This window comes from Orbicella faveolata, unplaced genomic scaffold (genome assembly GCF_042242905.1).
Source record: "Orbicella faveolata isolate gen_17 unplaced genomic scaffold, um_ofav_v1 contig_26, whole genome shotgun sequence".
Lineage (NCBI taxonomy): Eukaryota > Metazoa > Cnidaria > Anthozoa > Scleractinia > Merulinidae > Orbicella > Orbicella faveolata.
The window spans coordinates 3,113,290-3,119,665 of record NW_028301554.1 but is presented as its reverse complement, the minus strand read 5'-3'; positions in this window follow the sequence as shown (position 1 = coordinate 3,119,665).

The window sequence follows — 6,376 nt, the reverse complement described above, 5'->3', positions numbered from 1 at the left end:
GTCTCTGTGTTTTAGTTGCGCTGTGTTTTGATATTACTGTGACATGTTAGTCATTGTTCGACCTCGCTAGATTGAACTCGTATTACCATCAGCCCCGCACGTTCAATCTCCTACGTGGCATTCTCGCGAAAAACAACCCATTTTACGTCAAATCCTTCAAATTTATCACTCGTAGTCGCCCATTGTCGGATTTTCACTGAGAACTAAGTTCGTATATTGGCGTTATCTCTCCGGAATCTGACACTCTGACCAGAGGGGAAAAGGGTGGCTTGTTCATGTTGTCTACAGCTTAAACGTGCGATGAAGTGTATTTTAATTTCGCTCTCTAATGAGCACGGAGATCTAATAAACGCCGGCTGTTATAAATAGCACTTGAGACAGATATACAGAGCCGTTATTAATTGCATTATATGTTTAGTTACAACTCGAAAATGCAAGTTGTAGTAATGAGCGCACGTCTTTGAGACCAAATTGTGTTTTCCGCCTTGCTTGTTTGTCTTTCATTGCGCGTCACCTCTCTGGGGGGCATTTCTAACATTTAGAGGTGATTTCGTCTGGTTTCTAAAAGGATATTATCTTGATAAAAGACAGCTAAAAAAGATAATTTCAAGGCTTATAATAGTTTTTTCAAAAACATAAAGGTACGCCATTGAATAGATTTCTGTTTAGCCCCGATACGGTTTTTTCTTTTTTTTTCTTGTTGTTGGGCATTTTCACTTTCCTTTCAACATAGAAAGGTTTGTACTTTCTGAAGGTATTCAAACCTAAAGTTTTCGTGGATTCGTTTGGAAATATTCGCTAATGTCGTCAAGATATTCGCAGTGCATCAGAAACAAAAGTTTTCCGGGAGATGATTTCCTTCACTTCCACAACTGGAGTGTTTTCGAGCCTCTAATGTGAGGTAAAAACTAAACTGGTGAATTACGAAATCGCTGCTTAACGCTTATGAAATTCGTGTTTTTCTTCCCACGAACGAAAACAATTCTGATATCTAATTTCAACAATATATAGCTGGTTGTAAATTGGAGGAAAGTTATCGCTGACATCGACAAATTGCGGTGTTTAGCTTTGAGAGATGAAAACAATTAGAGAAGTGTTGCAGCCTTTCTTGCAAGCTTATTCATATGCTTATTAATACGAGCTTTGTAAAGCTTAACAATGGTCTTATTTTGTTAACTACCTCGTCAAAAGCTACGAAGCAGTAACCTCAACAATGATTAAGCAACATGCTTGACGAGAATTGCATATAAATGCCCATCTGGCGAAAAGATGGTACACGTCTATGTTATCCACGTTAAAGGCGATATTTTATATCCATTCAAAGCAAAAACATTGTTCTTTAAGGAGCATTGACTTAACTTGTCAGTTATCAAATTCGCTCTTGCCTCCTTGTGTCAATGCTGTTTGCTTCTCAGTTGTTTTATAAACTTGCAAGGCGCGTGTGTTCAGTTCAGTTTCAAAGAACAGGAGTTCACTTTGTCGTTAAGTAGCGAAATTCTTCACTGGCAAGGCCTGTGCTGTTTCCCCGAACGAAAATGGCGTTAGCGTCTGCTAGCAAATTTAAGTCCTTTAATTTAATTGCAATCCATCTTAATTTTCGGGGTGGAGCCTTTAAGCGCAGGAACGGACCCCACCGGCAGCCTTATTAATTATGGCGCGCACTGATTTGTACTGTACAAAACAGGTCCAAATTGGATCTTGTCTCAAAATAAACTCATCTAGACGGTTATCCAGTGCAATGGCTTTGTGTGTCACGTTTTATTAGCTGTGTCCTGTGCTGGTATTGTAGCCCTGACATACGCTTGACCCCTTGAAATCGCTACAAAGAAAACACAATTAAAAAGTTTATTGAAAAATTAGTACCAACTGTAAACACGCTGCTTAACATATGAAAGAGTCCTGCCAACGCAAACAGAACCCATCTTGCATTGAAAGGCGGAAAATTTATAAATTTATTGAAATCTTGCCTATCTTGCCTTGCCTGTGTTAACGTGACTTAACACAGACTTACGAAAAGGCAAGCGGCAAAGAAGGCGTTAAATGTCTCTCCGATTTTACCCCCTGCTGCTTAACTAAGTTCCTATTCAATCGCTTTGTGGCGATAAACAATAGAAAGCCCATTGGATTTTTTGAAGTGATGATTTGCAATCTCTCCTCGCACGATTTCCAATCCTTGCTCCAAAACACGAAGACATCAAACAACCATTTTTGAGTTCTTGAATTCCCACATACCATAGCTTAAAATGTTAATAGCTCGTCAAAAAAGTCATTTGTCCCATTAAACAAATAACAGTAGCGACCTGCGTTTTCACAAAAAAAAACATATGTTGTATAATTGGAGTATTTGTAACAAGCATGCTCGAAGCATCTCTTAGACAAGACAGCTGCAAAAACTGTGACTACACGATAGCATGCTTAGGAAAATTGTACAGTTCCTAAAGGCTTAAACAACAGATGACTGTCTGTCCGGTACATTGCACCCCTGGGTGGCCCGTTTACGACAGAAGAAAATTCCACGAAAACACAAAAAAGAGCTTAAACGCTCGTTTTCTTTTCGTCTAAAAGCCGAAATTGATTACAGTTCTATTCAGTAAGACGAAGCAGGTAAGCCTGCTTGATCCTACACGTGTGTAAGATGCACCTTGTTTTAACGCCAATTTGGCTTTTATAGACCATTATTGACCCCTAGAATGAGTAATAAGTTGAAAGGTCTGCACAAACAATCAATGACAACAATACGCAACAGGTCTGAATGGAACATGTCCATTTCTAAATCAAAAGAAAAGGTGGTACACTTCTGGCGCTTTCGGAAATATTTTAGTCTTTTTAAATGCACTTACATCTATAGGCATTTTGTTTTCTGAGTGAATGTAAAAATACAAGCTCTAGCTTCACAAACACGCAAGAGTGATTAAATAACTGTTATTAACCTCAAGTGGATAAGAAGCTAAGTGTTTCAGTTGCACGGGGTCGCAGCCCAAAAGTTTCTTAAGAAACTAGCATATTTGTTGTCTTTGTTGTAAACAACTTTAAAAAATGAAAAACTCATTCACGCGCAGAAACTAAATGAGTGTTCAATTAAGTTGATGTGACCTTCCTTTGAACTATAGGTAATTCAGTGCTAGCTAAACCTTTTTCCGGCCGAAAATGAGGAAACATCCAGACGGAAACATTATCGGAATGCCTCGTTCCGCCGGATCATCTTAATGCGGCACTGCATGTGTGAAAAAAAAAAAAAATTCAACAAGAACGTTAAACTACTTAAGATTTACCCTTTTGATTTTCTTCCAGCATTGGAACAACAATAATTCAGATTTATACTTTGATTTTCTCTTCGTATTGAATTGCAACAATAGCATATACTTGATAAAAAAATACTTTGAAGAACGAAACTATTTGTAAACTAACATTATTGAATAGGGTAAAAATTCGTCCTCATAAGCAGTAGGGTCGCAAGGCCGAGTGTTGTTTGCTTCAAATCTTTCAAATTCAACTGCACTGACGTCCAGGCACTTCTAAGAGCCGGAAAAGTTCTTGTTTTCCTCTTCTTACGGACTTCCTGCAAAGCCTGGCGAACTCATTTTGCTTTAGTCGTCCGGCGACCAGTCGACATTCTGACACCCACTTAGAATGGGTTTAATACGTAGGTAACTTTGTTTTCGTTGGTAGTTTAAGAACACGTTGAAAATACTTTCTTCAAACGGTCCTCTTAAAAGTTTTTTTTCCAGGAAATGTGTGGTGCAAATGTAAAACATCGTGAGTGTTTAGCCCCGTTTAGTGTTTTGCATGTTTTTTCTCTGCTCAATTCTGCCGAGTGTTATAATCTACGCTGGAATTTGCCCGCTTTGGCAAATATTTAGAAGTTGATACTCTTTACTCCAAAGGCTTTTTAGATTTCCTCCAAATACACGTGGAATGGCTGATTCTCCGAAGCAAACAATTGTAAGATTAGACATTACCGCGGGCACGAATCTGAGAGAGCATCTTTTTTAACGAACGTCTTTGCCGACTTAGCGGTTCAAATCTTACACTTTTCGCTGACGTCAGATAACAGCTTAAATAAGGTTAATCAGTGTTAAGTTGTTTATTATTTGGTAAGTTATGTTCTCTGGAGTAAAGCCAGTAATCAAGATGACGTTTTCGTCCTAGGCGGGAAAGGGATTAACAAACTCACGAGTCTGTAAATCCTGTCTCGTGTTATTCTCACATTAACGACATTTTACAGCAAAGAATTAGCTCAGTTTCGTTGGGCAGAAAAAGAAACAACTAACGAAACTTTTGGTAAACCTTGAATTAAGCCTTTTAGTGCTGTGAATTTTCAATACGGTAAAATAGGAAAGTTGTACGAAACAGAAACCATTTTAATGACCGTAAATGCGTGTTTAAGAGGTTTAAAAGGGGCTCAGTCACGGTGTTTAATTTTGAGTTATTTTGGCCACATACAAAATTACCTTTAAACGGTAGGAAACCTGAAAATAACAGTTTAATAAGATAGAAAAACACCAAAGAGATAATGATAAACCATAGAGGAACAAGGGTGGCTAAGGATGGAGAAAATTGACACAGACTACAAACGACGAATTTGAAAAATTGAGGCTAAACTTTTCACTATGCGCAAGTCGTGACTGAACTCCTTCAAATAAAACATTTTCACGAGAAGCTTTGGAAAAGCGCCGGACAAACACTGACATGTGGCATTTAAAAGTTAATAGGATTGTTCCTTTCTGCTACAACAGTTTAGGAAACCAAGCAATTTAAATCGTGACTTTTTTCCAGGTTTTGCATAGGAATTAAACTACAAGGAAAAAGATAATTTATCATGAGACATAACTATGAGGGAAATAACAGATTTTAAAGACTTTAAACTATCAATCTGACCGATTATTTCGAAGTCGTCCAAAGACTCTTGGAATGCTGACAACAATAAGCTATTTGCTGAATTCCGCAACTTTGAGAAGGCTATTTGCATTGCGACTGAGATAATTTCAGTAAAGCTACAGAACGTTTTATATATGAACAAAACTTAGGAAAAGATCACCACCAATAGTTTGGACGAACCATACAAATGAAAGATCAAAGCAAACTGCAAAATTGAAATATAATTTTGTGCGAAGCAACGCTTGCAGTTGGAACCACTTGATTAGAGGTCAAACCGTCCACAGCATTTTAGCTATATACAATCGACACAAAATGTTTTAAGGTTCCAAATTAAATTGCAAACCAAGAAGGAACAGGCCTCTAAGGTTAACTTTTTAGAATGTACCAGGTCTGCTATAAAGTGGTGTTTAAAACGACATCGTGTGCACGCCGGCATGGACAAAACTCTTTTTTCGAGTACGTCACAGGTCGCCTAATTAACCAACGTATTGAGAGGGGACTGGGTGACACACCTCCTTAATCAGGAAGCCTGCTTCACCCAGAACAAGCCCGAACAGTATTCGTTGTTACACTTTACGCTTTTAAAGAAAAAATATTTCACTTGCGGAGCCTGCTTCTATTCAGGTTGAACGACTTCCTGCACTGAGTATTTCTCATATATATTTCAGTGATTGATTATATTTCTCTTTCAAACTGAACTATTAATTGTTCCGGTTTTGCTAAGCCGGGGGGTATGTGTACTTTTAAACCACTTAAATCACATTGTTAACTGGTCTCTTTAAAGCTGAAAGCAATATCTTTCTGTGGTTTCTTTTGTAATGCTAAACTTGCAACCTTTAGATTAAACAGTTCTGTGGTTTAAGTCCTATTTGCGACGCCACTTTCGAGTTTTGCATAGTTTGGTATCAGGTACCCGTACTTGAATAAGGACTGTTTATAAACTTCCTTATTGAATTGCGTTTTCACTCTAGAAACTGTAATATTTATCGCTTTATCCTTGGACGCGTTTCTAAGCAGATATTTCCTTTATTTAACAATTCTCGAATACACACTGAATTGCGTCATCAAGTTAAGTTCACAAGTGTCAAACATCCTTTGCGCCAAAGTCTTCAAAATCGGCAAGGTCATCGAAACATTTAAGGACAGATGATAAATTCATCCAATTTAAAAGTATTATTTCTAGTGTTTCACCAGAAACTGTCAAACTGAGGTCTTGATTCAGATCAAAAATTAATTACTGGGGAAAAAAACACGTTTATTACGTGTGCGTCAGTAAGGGGCTTGATGTGTACTTTAACACGCTTTCTTTCTCTACAATAAATTAACACAAAAATTAAACGTTTCCTCACAAACCAGCTCTTTCAAAAAAAAAACCCTCATTCTACACAATACCTGAACGAACCTGCGTTTTATTTACGAAAAATCGCGATGACTGAATATTTCAGATCGAACGATTTCTAATCCGTTTATTTAAACATTTTTTTTTTAAAGTAGACCT